Source organism: Ambystoma mexicanum, chromosome 5q, assembly GCF_040938575.1.
Source record: "Ambystoma mexicanum isolate Mex_15411 chromosome 5q, UKY_AmexF1_1, whole genome shotgun sequence".
Classification (NCBI taxonomy): Eukaryota; Metazoa; Chordata; class Amphibia; order Caudata; family Ambystomatidae; genus Ambystoma; species Ambystoma mexicanum.
Window position 1 is genome coordinate 1,376,401,787 of NC_090933.1, and position 18,280 is coordinate 1,376,420,066.

Sequence of the window (18,280 nt, forward strand, 5' to 3'; positions counted from 1 at the left end):
AGCTAAACGCTGACTCGCTCCAGTCTGACATGGATGGAAACATGAAGCCTAGAAGCCAAAACATGACTGCTCCAGTCTGACATGGATGGAAAAGTGAAGCCTAGAAGCCAACACCTGACTCGCTCCAGTCTGATATGGATGGAAAAGTGAAGCCTAGAAGACAAACCCTGACTCGCTCCAGACTGACATAGATGGAAAACTGAAGCCTAGAAGCCAAACCCTGACTCGCTCCAGTCTGATATGGATGGAAAACTGAAGCCTAGAAGCCAAACCCTGACTCGCTCCAGACTGACATGGATGGAAAAGTGAAGCCTAGAAGCCAAACCCTGACTCGCGTCTGATGTGGATGGAAAACTGAGCCTAGAAGCCAAACCCTGACTCACTCCAGTCTGATATGGATGGAAAAGTGAAGCCTAGAAGCCTAACCCTGACTCGCTCCAGTCTGATATGGATGGAAAACTGAAGCCTACAAGCCAAACCCTGACTCGCCCCAGTCTGATATGGATGGAAACATGAAGCATAGAAGCCAAACCCTGATTCGCTACAGTCTGATATGGATGGAAACGTGAAGCCTAGAAGCCAAACCCTGACTCACTCCAGTCTGATATGGATGGAAAAGTGAAGCCTAGAAGCCAAACCCTGACTCGCTCCAGTCTGACATGGATGGAAACTTGAAGCCTAGAAGCCAAACCCTGACTTGCTCCATTCTGATATGGATTGGAAAGTGAAGCCTAGAAGCCAAACCCTGACTCGCTCCAGTCTGATATGGATGGAAAAGTGAAGCCTAGAAGCCAAACCCTGACTCGCTCCAGTCTGATATGGATGGAAAAGTGAAGCCTAGAAGCCAAAACCTGACTCGCTCCAGTCTGATATGGATGGAAAAGTGAAGCCTAGAAGCCAAACCCTGACTCGCTCCAGACTGACATAGATGGAAAACTGAAGCCTAGAAGCCAAATCCTGACTCGCTCCAGTCTGATATGGATGGAAAACTGAAGCCTAGAAGCCAAACCCTGACTCGCTCCAGACTGACATGGATGGAAAAGTGAAGCCTAGAAGCCAAACCCTGACTCGCTCCAGTCTGACATGGATGGAAACATGAAGCCTATAAGCCAAAACATGACTGCTCCAGTCTGACATGAATGTGAAAGTGAAGCCTAGAAGCAAACCCTGACTCGCTCCAGTCTGATATGGATGGAAAACTGAAGCCTAGAAGCCAAACCCTGACTCGCTCCAGTCTGATATGGATGGAAAAGTGAAGCCTAGAAGCCAAACCCTGACTCGCTCCAGTCTGATATGGATGGAAAAATGAAGCCTAGAAGCCAAACCCTGACTCGCTCTAGTCTGACATGGATGGAAACATGAAGCCTAGAAGCCAAACCCTGACTCGCTCGAGTCTGATATGGATGGAAAAGTGAAGCCTAGAAGCCAAACCCTGACTCGCTCGAGTCTGATATGGATGGAAAAGTGAAGCCTAGAAGCCAAACCCTGACTCGCTCCAGTCTGATATGGATGGAAAAGTGAAGCCTAGAAGCCAAACCCTGACTCGCTCCAGTCTGATATGGATGGAAAAGTGAAGCCTAGAAGCCAAACCCTGACTCGCTCCAGTCTGATATGGATGGAAAAGTGAAGCCTAGAAGCCAAACTCTGACTTGCTCCAGTCTGATATGGATGGAAAAGTGAAGCCTAGAAGCCAAACCCTGACTCGCTCCAGACTGACATAGATGGAAAACTGAAGCCTAGAAGCCAAACCCTGACTCGCTCCAGTCTGATATGGATGGAAAAGTGAAGCCTAGAAGCCAATCCCTGACTCACTCCAGTCTGATATGGATGGAAAAATGAAGCCTAGAAGCCAAACCCTGACTCGCTCCAGTCTGACATGGATGGAAACTTGAAGCCTAGAAGCCAAACCCTGACTCGCTCCAGTCTGATATGGATGGAAAAGTGAAGCCTAGAAGCCAAACCCTGACTCGCTCCAGTCTGATATGGATGGAAAAGTGAAGCCTAGAAGCCAAACCCAGACTCGCTCCGGTCTGATATGGATGGAAAAATGGAGCCTAGAAGCGAAAATATGACTGCTCCAGACTGACATGGATGGAAAAGTGAAGCCTAGAAGCCAAACCCTGACTCGCTCCAGTCTGATAAGGATGGAAAAGTGAAGCCTAGAAGCCAAACTCTGACTCACTCCAGTCTGATATGGATGGAAAAATTAAGCCTAGTAGACAAAACATGACTGCTCCAGACTGACATGGATGGAAAAGTGAAGCCTAGAAGCCAAACCCTGACTCGCTCCAGTCTGATATGGATGGAAAAGTGAAGCCTAGAAGCCAAACCCTGACTCGCTCCAGTCTGATATGGATGGAAACATGAAGCCTAGGAGCCAAACCCTGATTCGCTACAGTCTGATATGGATGGAAACGTGAAGCCTAGAAGCCAAACACTGACTCACTCCAGTCTGATATGGATGGAAAAGTGAAGCCTAGAAGCCAAACCCTGACTCGCTCCAGTCTGACATGGATGGAAAAGTGAAGCCTAGAAGCCAAACCCTGACTCGCTCCAGTCTGATATGGATGGAAAACTGAAGCCTACAAGCCAAACCCTGACTCGCTCCAGTCTGATATGGATGGAAACATGAAGCCTAGAAGCCAAACCCTGATTCGCTACAGTCTGATATGGATGGAAACGTGAAGCCTAGAAGCCAAACCCTGACTCACTCCAGTCTGATATGGATGGAAAAGTGAAGCCTAGAAGCCAAACCCTGACTCGCTCCAGTCTGACATGGATGGAAACTTGAAGCCTAGAAGCCAAACCCTGACTCGCTCCAGTCTGATATGGATGGGAAAGTGAAGCCTAGAAGCCAAACCCTGACTCGCTCCAGTCTGATATGGATGGAAAAGTGAAGCCTAGAAGCCAAACCCTGACTCGCTCCAGTCTGATATGGATGGAAAAGTGAAGCCTAGAAGCCAAAACCTGACTCGCTCCAGTCTGATATGGATGGAAAAGTGAAGCCTAGAAGCCAAACCCTGACTCGCTCCAGACTGACATAGATGGAAAACTGAAGCCTAGAAGCCAAACCCTGACTCGCTCCAGTCTGATATGGATGGAAAACTGAAGCCTAGAAGCCAAACCCTGACTCGCTCCAGACTGACATGGATGGAAAAGTGAAGCCTAGAAGCCAAACCCTGACTCGCTCCAGTCTGACATGGATGGAAACATGAAGCCTAGAAGCCAAAACATGACTGCTCCAGTCTGACATGAATGTGAAAGTGAAGCCTAGAAGCAAACCCTGACTCGCTCCAGTCTGATATGGATGGAAAACTGAAGCCTAGAAGCCAAACCCTGACTCGCTCCAGTCTGATATGGATGGAAAAGTGAAGCCTAGAAGCCAAACCCTGACTCGCTCCAGTCTGATATGGATGGAAAAATGAAGCCTAGAAGCCAAACCCTGACTCGCTCTAGTCTGACATGGATGGAAACATGAAGCCTAGAAGCCAAACCCTGACTCGCTCCAGTCTGATATGGATGGAAAAGTGAAGCCTAGAAGCCAAACCCTGACTCGCTCCAGTCTGATATGGATGGAAAAGTGAAGCCTAGAAGCCAAACCCTGACTTGCTCCAGTCTGATATAGATGGAAAAGTGAAGCCTAGAAGCCAAACCCTGACTCGCTCCAGTCTGATATGGATGGAAAAGTGAAGCCTTGAAGCCAAACCCTGACTCGCTCCAGTCTGATATGGATGGAAAAGTGAAGCCTAGAAGCCAAACTCTGACTTGCTCCAGTCTGATATGGATGGAAAAGTGAAGCCTAGAAGCCAAACCCTGACTCGCTCCAGACTGACATAGATGGAAAACTGAAGCCTAGAAGCCAAACCCTGACTCGCTCCAGTCTGATATGGATGGAAAACTGAAGCCTAGAAGCCAAACCCTGACTCGCTCCAGACTGACATGGATGGAAAAGTGAAGCCTAGAAGCCAAACCCTGACTCGCGTCTGATGTGGATGGAAAACTGAGCCTAGAAGCCAAACCCTGACTCAGTCCAGTCTGATATGGATGGAAAAGTGAAGCCTAGAAGCCTAACCCTGACTCGCTCCAGTCTGATATGGATGGAAAACTGAAGCCTAGAAGCCAAACCCTGACTCGCTCCAGTCTGATATGGATGGAAACATGAAGCCTAGAAGCCAAACCCTGATTCGCTACAGTCTGATATGGATGGAAACGTGAAGCCTAGAAGCCAATCCCTGACTCACTCCAGTCTGATATGGATGGGAAAATGAAGCCTAGAAGCCAAACCCTGACTCGCTCCAGTCTGACATGGATGGAAACTTGAAGCCTAGAAGCCAAACCCTGACTCGCTCCAGTCTGATATGGATGGAAAAGTGAAGCCTAGAAGCCAAACCCTGACTCGCTCCAGTCTGATATGGATGGAAAAGTGAAGCCTAGAAGCCAAACCCAGACTCGCTCCGGTCTGATATGGATGGAAAAATGGAGCCTAGAAGCGAAAATATGACTGCTCCAGACTGACATGGATGGAAAAGTGAAGCCTAGAAGCCAAACCCTGACTCGCTCCAGTCTGATAAGGATGGAAAAGTGAAGCCTAGAAGCCAAACTCTGACTCGCTCCAGTCTGATATGGATGGAAAAATTAAGCCTAGAAGACAAAACATGACTGCTCCAGACTGACATGGATGGAAAAGTGAAGCCTAGAAGCCAAACCCTGACTCGCTCCAGTCTGATATGGATGGAAAAGTGAAGCCTAGAAGCCAAACCCTGACTCGCTCCAGTCTGATATGGATGGAAAAGTGAAGCCTAGAAGCCAAACCCTGACTCGTTCCAGTCTGACATGGATGGAAACATGAAGCCTAGAAGCCAAATCCTGACTCGCTCCAGTCTGACATGGATGGAAAATTGAAGCCTAGAAGCCAAACCTTGACTCGCTCCAGTCTGATATGGATGGAAAAGTGAAGCCTAGAAGCCAAAACCTGACTCGCTCCAGTCTGATATGGATGGAAAAATGAAGCCTAGAAGCCAAAACATGACTGCTCCAGACTGACATGGATGGAAAAGTGAAGCCTAGAAGCCAAACCCTGACTCGCTCCAGTCTGACATGGATGGAAAAGTGACGCCTAGAAGCCAAACCCTTACTCGCTCCAGACTGACATGGATGGAAAATTGAAGCCTAGAAGCCAAACCTTGACTCGCTCCAGTCTGAGAAGCCAAACCCTTACTCGCTCCAGTCTGACATGGATGGAAAATTGAAGCCTAGAAGCCAAACCTTGACTCGCTCCAGTCTGAGAAGCCAAACCCTTACTCGCTCCAGACTGACATGGATGGAAACGTGAAGCCTAGAAGCCAAATCCTGACTCGCTCCAGTCTGACATGGATGGAAAATTGAAGCCTAGAAGCCAAACCTTGACTCGCTCCAGTCTGATATGGATGGAAAAGTGAAGCCTAGAAGCCAAAACCTGACTCGCTCCAGTCTGATATGGATGGAAAAATGAAGCCTAGAAGCCAAAACATGACTTCTCCAGACTGACATGGATGGAAAAGTGAAGCCTAGAAGCCAAACCCTGACTCGCTCTAGTCTGACATGGATGGAAACATGAAGCCTAGAAGCCAAAACATGACTGCTCCAGTCTGACATGAATGGGAAAGTGAAGCCTAGAAGCCAACCCTGACTCCTCCAGTCTAACATGGATGGAAAAGTGAAGCCTAGAAGCCAAACCCTGACTTGCTCCAGTCTGATATAGATGGAAAAGTGAAGCCTAGAAGCCAAACCCTGACTCGCTCCAGTCTGATATGGATGGAAAAGTGAAGCCTTGAAGCCAAACCCTGACTCGCTCCAGTCTGATATGGATGGAAAAGTGAAGCCTAGAAGCCAAACTCTGACTTGCTCCAGTCTGATATGGATGGAAAAGTGAAGCCTAGAAGCCAAACCCTGACTCGCTCCAGACTGACATAGATGGAAAACTGAAGCCTAGAAGCCAAACCCTGACTCGCTCCAGTCTGATATGGATGGAAAACTGAAGCCTAGAAGCCAAACCCTGACTCGCTCCAGACTGACATGGATGGAAAAGTGAAGCCTAGAAGCCAAACCCTGACTCGCGTCTGATGTGGATGGAAAACTGAGCCTAGAAGCCAAACCCTGACTCAGTCCAGTCTGATATGGATGGAAAAGTGAAGCCTAGAAGCCTAACCCTGACTCGCTCCAGTCTGATATGGATGGAAAACTGAAGCCTAGAAGCCAAACCCTGACTCGCTCCAGTCTGATATGGATGGAAACATGAAGCCTAGAAGCCAAACCCTGATTCGCTACAGTCTGATATGGATGGAAACGTGAAGCCTAGAAGCCAATCCCTGACTCACTCCAGTCTGATATGGATGGGAAAATGAAGCCTAGAAGCCAAACCCTGACTCGCTCCAGTCTGACATGGATGGAAACTTGAAGCCTAGAAGCCAAACCCTGACTCGCTCCAGTCTGATATGGATGGAAAAGTGAAGCCTAGAAGCCAAACCCTGACTCGCTCCAGTCTGATATGGATGGAAAAGTGAAGCCTAGAAGCCAAACCCAGACTCGCTCCGGTCTGATATGGATGGAAAAATGGAGCCTAGAAGCGAAAATATGACTGCTCCAGACTGACATGGATGGAAAAGTGAAGCCTAGAAGCCAAACCCTGACTCGCTCCAGTCTGATAAGGATGGAAAAGTGAAGCCTAGAAGCCAAACTCTGACTCGCTCCAGTCTGATATGGATGGAAAAATTAAGCCTAGAAGACAAAACATGACTGCTCCAGACTGACATGGATGGAAAAGTGAAGCCTAGAAGCCAAACCCTGACTCGCTCCAGTCTGATATGGATGGAAAAGTGAAGCCTAGAAGCCAAACCCTGACTCGCTCCAGTCTGATATGGATGGAAAAGTGAAGCCTAGAAGCCAAACCCTGACTCGTTCCAGTCTGACATGGATGGAAACATGAAGCCTAGAAGCCAAATCCTGACTCGCTCCAGTCTGACATGGATGGAAAATTGAAGCCTAGAAGCCAAACCTTGACTCGCTCAAGTCTGATATGGATGGAAAAGTGAAGCCTAGAAGCCAAAACCTGACTCGCTCCAGTCTGATATGGATGGAAAAATGAAGCCTAGAAGCCAAAACATGACTGCTCCAGACTGACATGGATGGAAAAGTGAAGCCTAGAAGCCAAACCCTGACTCGCTCCAGTCTGACATGGATGGAAAAGTGACGCCTAGAAGCCAAACCCTTACTCGCTCCAGACTGACATGGATGGAAAATTGAAGCCTAGAAGCCAAACCTTGACTCGCTCCAGTCTGAGAAGCCAAACCCTTACTCGCTCCAGTCTGACATGGATGGAAAATTGAAGCCTAGAAGCCAAACCTTGACTCGCTCCAGTCTGAGAAGCCAAACCCTTACTCGCTCCAGACTGACATGGATGGAAACGTGAAGCCTAGAAGCCAAATCCTGACTCGCTCCAGTCTGACATGGATGGAAAATTGAAGCCTAGAAGCCAAACCTTGACTCGCTCCAGTCTGATATGGATGGAAAAGTGAAGCCTAGAAGCCAAAACCTGACTCGCTCCAGTCTGATATGGATGGAAAAATGAAGCCTAGAAGCCAAAACATGACTTCTCCAGACTGACATGGATGGAAAAGTGAAGCCTAGAAGCCAAACCCTGACTCGCTCTAGTCTGACATGGATGGAAACATGAAGCCTAGAAGCCAAAACATGACTGCTCCAGTCTGACATGAATGGGAAAGTGAAGCCTAGAAGCCAACCCTGACTCCTCCAGTCTAACATGGATGGAAAAGTGAAGCCTAGAAGCCAAACCCTGACTCTCTCCAGTCTGATATGGATGGAAAACTGAAGCCTAGAAGCCAAACCCTGACTCGTTCCAGTCTGATATGGATGGAAACATGAAGTCTAGAAGCCAAACCCTGACTCGCTCCAGTCTGATATGGATGGAAAAGTGAAGCCTAGAATCCAATCCCTGACTCGCTCCAGTCTGATATGGATGGAAAAGTGAAGCCTAGAAGCCAAACCCTGACTCGCTCCAGTCCGATATGGATGGAAAAGTGAAGCCTAGAAGCTAAACGCTGACTCGCTCCAGTCTGACATGGATGGAAACATGAAGCCTAGAAGCCAAAACATGACTGCTCCAGTCTGACATGGATGGAAAAGTGAAGCCTAGAAGCCAACACCTGACTCGCTCCAGTCTGATATGGATGGAAACATGAAGCCTAGAAGCCAAACCCTGACTCGCTACAGTCTGATATGGATGGAAACGTGAAGCCTAGAAGCCAAACCCTGACTCACTCCAGTCTGATATGGATGGAAAAGTGAAGCCTAGAAGCCAAACCCTGACTCGCTCCAATCTGACATGGATGGAAACATGAAGCCTAGAAGCCAAACCCTGTCTCGCTCCAGTCTGATATGGATGGAAAAGTGAAGCCTAGAAGCCAAACCCTGACTCGCTCCAGTCTGATATGGATGGAAAAGTGAAGCCTAGAAGCCAAAACCTGACTCGCTCCAGTCTGATATGGATGGAAAAGTGAAGCCTAGAAGCCAAACCCTGACTCGCTCCAGTCTGATATGGATGGAAAAGTGAAGCCTAGAAGCCAAACCCTGACTCGTTCCCGTCTGACATGGATGGAAACATGAAGCCTAGAAGCCAAATCCTGACTCGCTCCAGTCTGACATGGATGGAAAATTGAAGCCTAGAAGCCAAACCTTGACTCGCTCCAGTCTGATATGGATGGAAAAGTGAAGCCTAGAAGCCAAAACCTGACTCGCTCCAGTCTGATATGGATGGAAAAATGAAGCCTAGAAGCCAAAACATGACTGCTCCAGACTGACATGGATGGAAAAGTGAAGCCTAGAAGCCAAACCCTGACTCGCTCCAGTCTGACATGGATGGAAAAGTGACGCCTAGAAGCCAAACCCTTACTCGCTCCAGACTGACATGGATGGAAAATTGAAGCCTAGAAGCCAAACCTTGACTCGCTCCAGTCTGAGAAGCCAAACCCTTACTCGCTCCAGTCTGACATGGATGGAAAATTGAAGCCTAGAAGCCAAACCTTGACTCGCTCCAGTCTGAGAAGCCAAACCCTTACTCGCTCCAGACTGACATGGATGGAAACGTGAAGCCTAGAAGCCAAATCCTGACTCGCTCCAGTCTGACATGGATGGAAAATTGAAGCCTAGAAGCCAAACCTTGACTCGCTCCAGTCTGATATGGATAGAAAAGTGAAGCCTAGAAGCCAAAACCTGACTCGCTCCAGTCTGATATGGATGGAAAAATGAAGCCTAGAAGCCAAAACATGACTTCTCCAGACTGACATGGATGGAAAAGTGAAGCCTAGAAGCCAAACCCTGACTCGCTCTAGTCTGACATGGATGGAAACATGAAGCCTAGAAGCCAAAACATGACTGCTCCAGTCTGACATGAATGGGAAAGTGAAGCCTAGAAGCCAACCCTGACTCCTCCAGTCTAACATGGATGGAAAAGTGAAGCCTAGAAGCCAAACCCTGACTCTCTCCAGTCTGATATGGATGGAAAACTGAAGCCTAGAAGCCAAACCCTGACTCGTTCCAGTCTGATATGGATGGAAACATGAAGTCTAGAAGCCAAACCCTGACTCGCTCCAGTCTGATATGGATGGAAAAGTGAAGCCTAGAATCCAATCCCTGACTCGCTCCAGTCTGATATGGATGGAAAAGTGAAGCCTAGAAGCCAAACCCTGACTCGCTCCAGTCCGATATGGATGGAAAAGTGAAGCCTAGAAGCTAAACGCTGACTCGCTCCAGTCTGACATGGATGGAAACATGAAGCCTAGAAGCCAAAACATGACTGCTCCAGTCTGACATGGATGGAAAAGTGAAGCCTAGAAGCCAACACCTGACTCGCTCCAGTCTGATATGGATGGAAACATGAAGCCTAGAAGCCAAACCCTGACTCGCTACAGTCTGATATGGATGGAAACGTGAAGCCTAGAAGACAAACCCTGACTCACTCCAGTCTGATATGGATGGAAAAGTGAAGCCTAGAAGCCAAACCCTGACTCGCTCCAATCTGACATAGATGGAAACATGAAGCCTAGAAGCCAAACCCTGTCTCGCTCCAGTCTGATATGGATGGAAAAGTGAAGCCTAGAAGCCAAACCCTGACTCGCTCCAGTCTGATATGGATGGAAAAGTGAAGCCTAGAAGCCAAAACCTGACTCGCTCCAGTCTGATATGGATGGAAAAGTGAAGCCTAGAAGCCAAACCCTGACTCGCTCCAGACTGACATAGATGGAAAACTGAAGCCTAGAAGCCAAACCCTGACTCGCTCCAGTCTGATATGGATGGAAAACTGAAGCCTAGAAGCCAAACCCTGACTCGCTCCAGACTGACATGGATGGAAAAGTGAAGCCTAGAAGCCAAACCCTGACTCGCGTTTGATGTGGATGGAAAACTGAGCCTAGAAGCCAAACCCTGACTCACTCCAGTCTGATATGGATGGAAAAGTGAAGCCTAGAAGCCTAACCCTGACTCGCTCCAGTCTGATATGGATGGAAAACGGAAGCCTAGAAGCCAAACCCTGACTCGCTCCAGTCTGACATGGATGGAAACATGAAGCTTAGAAGCCAAACCCTGATTCGCTACAGTCTGATATGGATGGAAACGTGAAGCCTAGAAGCCAAACCCTGACTCACTCCACTCTGATATGGATGGAAAAGTGAAGCCTAGAAGCCAAACCCTGACTCGCTCCAGTCTGACATGGATGGAAACTTGAAGCCTAGAAGCCAAACCCTGACTCGCTCCAGTCTGATATTGATGGGAAAGTGAAGCCTAGAAGCCAAACCCTGACTCGCTCCAGTCTGATATGGATGGAAAAGTGAAGCCTAGAAGCCAAACCCTGACTCGCTCCAGTCTGATATGGAGCCTAGAAGCCAAAACATGACTGCTCCAGTCTGATATGGATGGAAAAGTGAAGCCTAGAAGCCAAACCCTGACTCGCTCCAGTCCGATATGGATGGAAAAATGATGCCTAGAAGCCAAAACATGACTGCTCCAGACTGACATGGATGGAAAAGTGAAGCCTAGAAGCCAAACCCTGACTCGGTCCAGTCTGATATGGATGGAAAAGTGAAGCCTAGAAGCTAAACGCTGACTCGCTCCAGTCTGACATGGATGGAAACATGAAGCCTAGAAGCCAAAACATGACTGCTCCAGTCTGACATGGATGGAAAAGTGAAGCCTAGAAGCCAACACCTGACTCGCTCCAGTCTGATATGGATGGAAACATGAAGCCTAGAAGCCAAACCCTGACTCGCTACAGTCTGATATGGATGGAAACGTGAAGCCTAGAAGCCAAACCCTGACTCACTCCAGTCTGATATGGATGGAAAAGTGAAGCCTAGAAGCCAAACCCTGACTCGCTCCAGTCTGACATGGATGGAAAAGTGAAGCCTCGAAGCCAAACCCTGACTCGCTCCAGTCTGATATGGATGGAAAAGTGAAGCCTAGAAGCCAAAACTTGACTCGCTCCAGTCTGATATGGATGGAAAAGTGAAGCCTAGAAGCCAAACCCTGACTCGCTCCAGACTGACATAGATGGAAAACTGAAGCCTAGAAGCCAAACCCTGACTCGCTCCAGTCTGATATGGATGGAAAACTGAAGCCTAGAAGCCAAACCCTGACTCGCTCCAGACTGACATCAATGGAAAAGTGAAGCCTAGAAGCCAAACCCTGACTCGCGTCTGATGTGGATGGAAAACTGAGCCTAGAAGCCAAACCCTGACTCACTCCAGTCTGATATGGATGGAAAAGTGAAGCCTCGAAGCCTAACCCTGACTCGCTCCAGTCTGATATGGATGGAAAACTGAAGCCTAGAAGCCAAACCCTGACTCGCTCCAGTCTGATATGGATGGAAACATGAAGCCTAGAAGCCAAACCCTGATTCGCTACAGTCTGATATGGATGGAAACGTGAAGCCTAGAAGCCAAACCCTGACTCACTCCAGTCTGATATGGATGGAAAAGTGAAGCCTAGAAGCCAAAACCTGACTCGCTCCAGTCTGATATGGATGGAAAAGTGAAGCCTAGAAGCCAAACCCTGACTCGCTCCAGTCTGATATGGATGGAAAACTGAAGCCTAGAAGCCAAACCCTGACTCGCTCCAGACTGACATGGATGGAAAAGTGAAGCCTAGAAGCCAAACCCTGACTCGCGTCTGATGTGGATGGAAAACTGAGCCTAGAAGCCAAACCCTGACTCACTCCAGTCCGATATGGATGGAAAAATGATGCCTAGAAGCCAAAACATGACTGCTCCAGACTGACATGGATGGAAAAGTGAAGCCTAGAAGCCAAACCCTGACTCGGTCCAGTCTGATATGGATGGAAAAGTGAAGCCTAGAAGCTAAACGCTGACTCGCTCCAGTCTGACATGGATGGAAACATGAAGCCTAGAAGCCAAAACATGACTGCTCCAGTCTGACATGGATGGAAAAGTGAAGCCTAGAAGCCAACACCTGACTCGCTCCAGTCTGATATGGATGGAAACATGAAGCCTAGAAGCCAAACCCTGACTCGCTACAGTCTGATATGGATGGAAACGTGAAGCCTAGAAGCCAAACCCCGACTCACTCCAGTCTGATATGGATGGAAAAGTGAAGCCTAGAAGCCAAACCCTGACTCGCTCCAGTCTGACATGGATGGAAAAGTGAAGCCTCGAAGCCAAACCCTGACTCGCTCCAGTCTGATATGGATGGAAAAGTGAAGCCTAGAAGCCAAAACTTGACTCGCTCCAGTTTGATATGGATGGAAAAGTGAAGCCTAGAAGCCAAACCCTGACTCGCTCCAGACTGACATGGATGGAAAAGTGAAGCCTAGAAGCCAAACCCTGACTCGCGTCTGATGTGGATGGAAAACTGAGCCTAGAAGCCAAACCCTGACTCACTCCAGTCTGATATGGATGGAAAAGTGAAGCCTAGAAGCCTAACCCTGACTCGCTCCAGTCTGATATGGATGGAAAACTGAAGCCTAGAAGCCAAACCCTGACTCGCTCCAGTCTGATATGGATGGAAACATGAAGCCTAGAAGCCAAACCCTGATTCGCTACAGTCTGATATGGATGGAAACGTGAAGCCTAGAAGCCAAACCCTGACTCACTCCAGTCTGATATGGATGGAAAAGTGAAGCCTAGAAGCCAAAACCTGACTCGCTCCAGTCTGATATGGATGGAAAAGTGAAGCCTAGAAGCCAAACCCTGACTCGCTCCAGACTGACATAGATGGAAAACTGAAGCCTAGAAGCCAAACCCTGACTCGCTCCAGTCTGATATGGATGGAAAACTGAAGCCTAGAAGCCAAACCCTGACTCGCTCCAGACTGACATGGATGGAAAAGTGAAGCCTAGAAGCCAATCCCTGACTCGCGTTTGATGTGGATGGAAAACTGAGCCTAGAAGCCAAACCCTGACTCACTCCAGTCTGATATGGATGGAAAAGTGAAGCCTAGAAGCCTAACCCTGACTCGCTCCAGTCTGATATGGATGGAAAACTGAAACCTAGAAGCCAAACCCTGACTCGCTCCAGTCTGATATGGATGGAAACATGAAGCCTAGAAGCCAAACCCTGATTCGCTACAGTCTGATATGGATGGAAACGTGAAGCCTAGAAGCCAAACCCTGACTCACTCCACTCTGATATGGATGGAAAAGTGAAGCCTAGAAGCCAAACCCTGACTCGCTCCAGTCTGACATGGATGGAAACTTGAAGCCTAGAAGCCAAACCCTGACTCACTCCAGTCTGATATGGATGGAAAAGTGAAGCCTAGAAGCCAAACCCTGACTCGCTCCAATCTGACATGGATGGAAACATGAAGCCTAGAAGCCAAACCCTGTCTCGCTCCAGTCTGATATGGATGGAAAAGTGAAGCCTAGAAGCCAAACCCTGACTCGCTCCAGTCTGATATGGATGGAAAAGTGAAGCCTAGAAGCCAAAACCTGACTCGCTCCAGTCTGATATGGATGGAAAAGTGAAGCCTAGAAGCCAAACCCTGACTCGCTCCAGACTGACATAGATGGAAAACTGAAGCCTAGAAGCCAAACCCTGACTCGCTCCAGTCTGATATGGATGGAAAACTGAAGCCTAGAAGCCAAACCCTGACTCGCTCCAGACTGACATGGATGGAAAAGTGAAGCCTAGAAGCCAAACCCTGACTCGCGTTTGATGTGGATGGAAAACTGAGCCTAGAAGCCAAACCCTGACTCACTCCAGTCTGATATGGATGGAAAAGTGAAGCCTAGAAGCCTAACCCTGACTCGCTCCAGTCTGATATGGATGGAAAACGGAAGCCTAGAAGCCAAACCCTGACTCGCTCCAGTCTGACATGGATGGAAACATGAAGCTTAGAAGCCAAACCCTGATTCGCTACAGTCTGATATGGATGGAAACGTGAAGCCTAGAAGCCAAACCCTGACTCACTCCACTCTGATATGGATGGAAAAGTGAAGCCTAGAAGCCAAACCCTGACTCGCTCCAGTCTGACATGGATGGAAACTTGAAGCCTAGAAGCCAAACCCTGACTCGCTCCAGTCTGATATGGATGGGAAAGTGAAGCCTAGAAGCCAAACCCTGACTCGCTCCAGTCTGATATGGATGGAAAAGTGAAGCCTAGAAGCCAAACCCTGACTCGCTCCAGTCTGATATGGAGCCTAGAAGCCAAAACATGACTGCTCCAGATTGACATGGATGAAAAAGTGAAGCCTAGAAGCCAAACCCTGACTCGCTCCAGTCTGATATGGATGGAAAAGTGAAGCCTAGAAGCCAAACCCTGACTCGCTCCAGTCCGATATGGATGGAAAAATGATGCCTAGAAGCCAAAACATGACTGCTCCAGACTGACATGGATGGAAAAGTGAAGCCTAGAAGCCAAACCCTGACTCGGTCCAGTCTGATATGGATGGAAAAGTGAAGCCTAGAAGCTAAACGCTGACTCGCTCCAGTCTGACATGGATGGAAACATGAAGCCTAGAAGCCAAAACATGACTGCTCCAGTCAGACATGGATGGAAAAGTGAAGCCTAGAAGCCAACACCTGACTCGCTCCAGTCTGATATGGATGGAAACATGAAGCCTAGAAGCCAAACCCTGACTCGCTACAGTCTGATATGGATGGAAACGTGAAGCCTAGAAGCCAAACCCTGACTCACTCCAGTCTGATATGGATGGAAAAGTGAAGCCTAGAAGCCAAACCCTGACTCGCTCCAGTCTGACATGGATGGAAAAGTGAAGCCTCGAAGCCAAACCCTGACTCGCTCCAGTCTGATATGGATGGAAAAGTGAAGCCTAGAAGCCAAAACTTGACTCGCTCCAGTCTGATATGGATGGAAAAGTGAAGCCTAGAAGCCAAACCCTGACTCGCTCCAGACTGACATAGATGGAAAACTGAAGCCTAGAAGCCAAACCCTGACTCGCTCCAGTCTGATATGGATGGAAAACTGAAGCCTAGAAGCCAAACCCTGACTCGCTCCAGACTGACATGGATGGAAAAGTGAAGCCTAGAAGCCAAACCCTGACTCGCGTCTGATGTGGATGGAAAACTGAGCCTAGAAGCCAAACCCTGACTCACTCCAGTCTGATATGGATGGAAAAGTGAAGCCTAGAAGCCTAACCCTGACTCGCTCCAGTCTGATATGGATGGAAAACTGAAGCCTAGAAGCCAAACCCTGACTCGCTCCAGTCTGATATGGATGGAAACATGAAGCCTAGAAGCCAAACCCTGATTCGCTACAGTCTGATATGGATGGAAACGTGAAGCCTAGAAGCCAAACCCTGACTCACTCCAGTCTGATATGGATGGAAAAGTGAAGCCTAGAAGCCAAAACCTGACTCGCTCCAGTCTGATATGGATGGAAAAGTGAAGCCTAGAAGCCAAACCCTGACTCGCTCCAGTCTGATATGGATGGAAAACTGAAGCCTAGAAGCCAAACCCTGACTCGCTCCAGACTGACATGGATGGAAAAGTGAAGCCTAGAAGCCAAACCCTGACTCGCGTCTGATGTGGATGGAAAACTGAGCCTAGAAGCCAAACCCTGACTCACTCCAGTCCGATATGGATGGAAAAATGATGCCTAGAAGCCAAAACATGACTGCTCCAGACTGACATGGATGGAAAAGTGAAGCCTAGAAGCCAAACCCTGACTCGGTCCAGTCTGATATGGATGGAAAAGTGAAGCCTAGAAGCTAAACGCTGACTCGCTCCAGTCTGACATGGATGGAAACATGAAGCCTAGAAGCCAAAACATGACTGCTCCAGTCTGACATGGATGGAAAAGTGAAGCCTAGAAGCCAACACCTGACTCGCTCCAGTCTGATATGGATGGAAACATGAAGCCTAGAAGCCAAACCCTGACTCGCTACAGTCTGATATGGATGGAAACGTGAAGCCTAGAAGCCAAACCCTGACTCACTCCAGTCTGATATGGATGGAAAAGTGAAGCCTAGAAGCCAAACCCTGACTCGCTCCAGTCTGACATGGATGGAAAAGTGAAGCCTCGAAGCCAAACCCTGACTCGCTCCAGTCTGATATGGATGGAAAAGTGAAGCCTAGAAGCCAAAACTTGACTCGCTCCAGTTTGATATGGATGGAAAAGTGAAGCCTAGAAGCCAAACCCTGACTCGCTCCAGACTGACATAGATGGAAAACTGAAGCCTAGAAGCCAAACCCTGACTCGCTCCAGTCTGATATGGATGGAAAAGTGAAGCCTAGAAGCCAAACCCTGACTCGCTCCAGACTGACATGGATGGAAAAGTGAAGCCTAGAAGCCAAACCCTGACTCGCGTCTGATGTGGATGGAAAACTGAGCCTAGAAGCCAAACCCTGACTCACTCCAGTCTGATATGGATGGAAAAGTGAAGCCTAGAAGCCTAACCCTGACTCGCTCCAGTCTGATATGGATGGAAAACTGAAGCCTAGAAGCCAAACCCTGACTCGCTCCAGTCTGATATGGATGGAAACATGAAGCCTAGAAGCCAAACCCTGATTCGCTACAGTCTGATATGGATGGAAACGTGAAGCCTAGAAGCCAAACCCTGACTCACTCCAGTCTGATATGGATGGAAAAGTGAAGCCTAGAAGCCAAAACCTGACTCGCTCCAGTCTGATATGGATGGAAAAGTGAAGCCTAGAAGCCAAACCCTGACTCGCTCCAGACTGACATAGATAGAAAACTGAAGCCTAGAAGCCAAACCCTGACTCGCTCCAGTCTGATATGGATGGAAAACTGAAGCCTAGAAGCCAAACCCTGACTCGCTCCAGACTGACATGGATGGAAAAGTGAAGCCTAGAAGCCAATCCCTGACTCGCGTTTGATGTGGATGGAAAACTGAGCCTAGAAGCCAAACCCTGACTCACTCCAGTCTGATATGGATGGAAAAGTGAAGCCTAGAAGCCTAACCCTGACTCGCTCCAGTCTGATATGGATGGAAAACTGAAACCTAGAAGCCAAACCCTGACTCGCTCCAGTCTGATATGGATGGAAACATGAAGCCTAGAAGCCAAACCCTGATTCGCTACAGTCTGATATGGATGGAAACGTGAAGCCTAGAAGCCAAACCCTGACTCACTCCACTCTGATATGGATGGAAAAGTGAAGCCTAGAAGCCAAACCCTGACTCGCTCCAGTCTGACATGGATGGAAACTTGAAGCCTAGAAGCCAAACCCTGACTCGCTCCAGTCTGATATGGATGGGAAAGTGAAGCCTAGAAGCCAAACCCTGACTCGCTCCAGTCTGATATGGATGGAAAAGTGAAGCCTAGAAGCCAAACCCTGACTCGCTCCAGTCTGATATGGAGCCTAGAAGCCAAAACATGACTGCTCCAGATTGACATGGATGGAAAAGTGAAGCCTAGAAGCCAAACCCTGACTCGCTCCAGTCTGATATGGATGGAAAAGTGAAGCCTAGAAGCCAAAGCCTGACTCGCTCCAGTCCGATATGGATGGAAAAATGATGCCTAGAAGCCAAAACATGACTGCTCCAGACTGACATGGATGGAAAAGTGAAGCCTAGAAGCCAAACCCTGACTCGGTCCAGTCTGATATGGATGGAAAAGTGAAGCCTAGAAGCTAAACGCTGACTCGCTCCAGTCTGACATGGATGGAAACATGAAGCCTAGAAGCCAAAACATGACTGCTCCAGTCTGACATGGATGGAAAAGTGAAGCCTAGAAGCCAACACCTGACTCGCTCCAGTCTGATATGGATGGAAACATGAAGCCTAGAAGCCAAACCC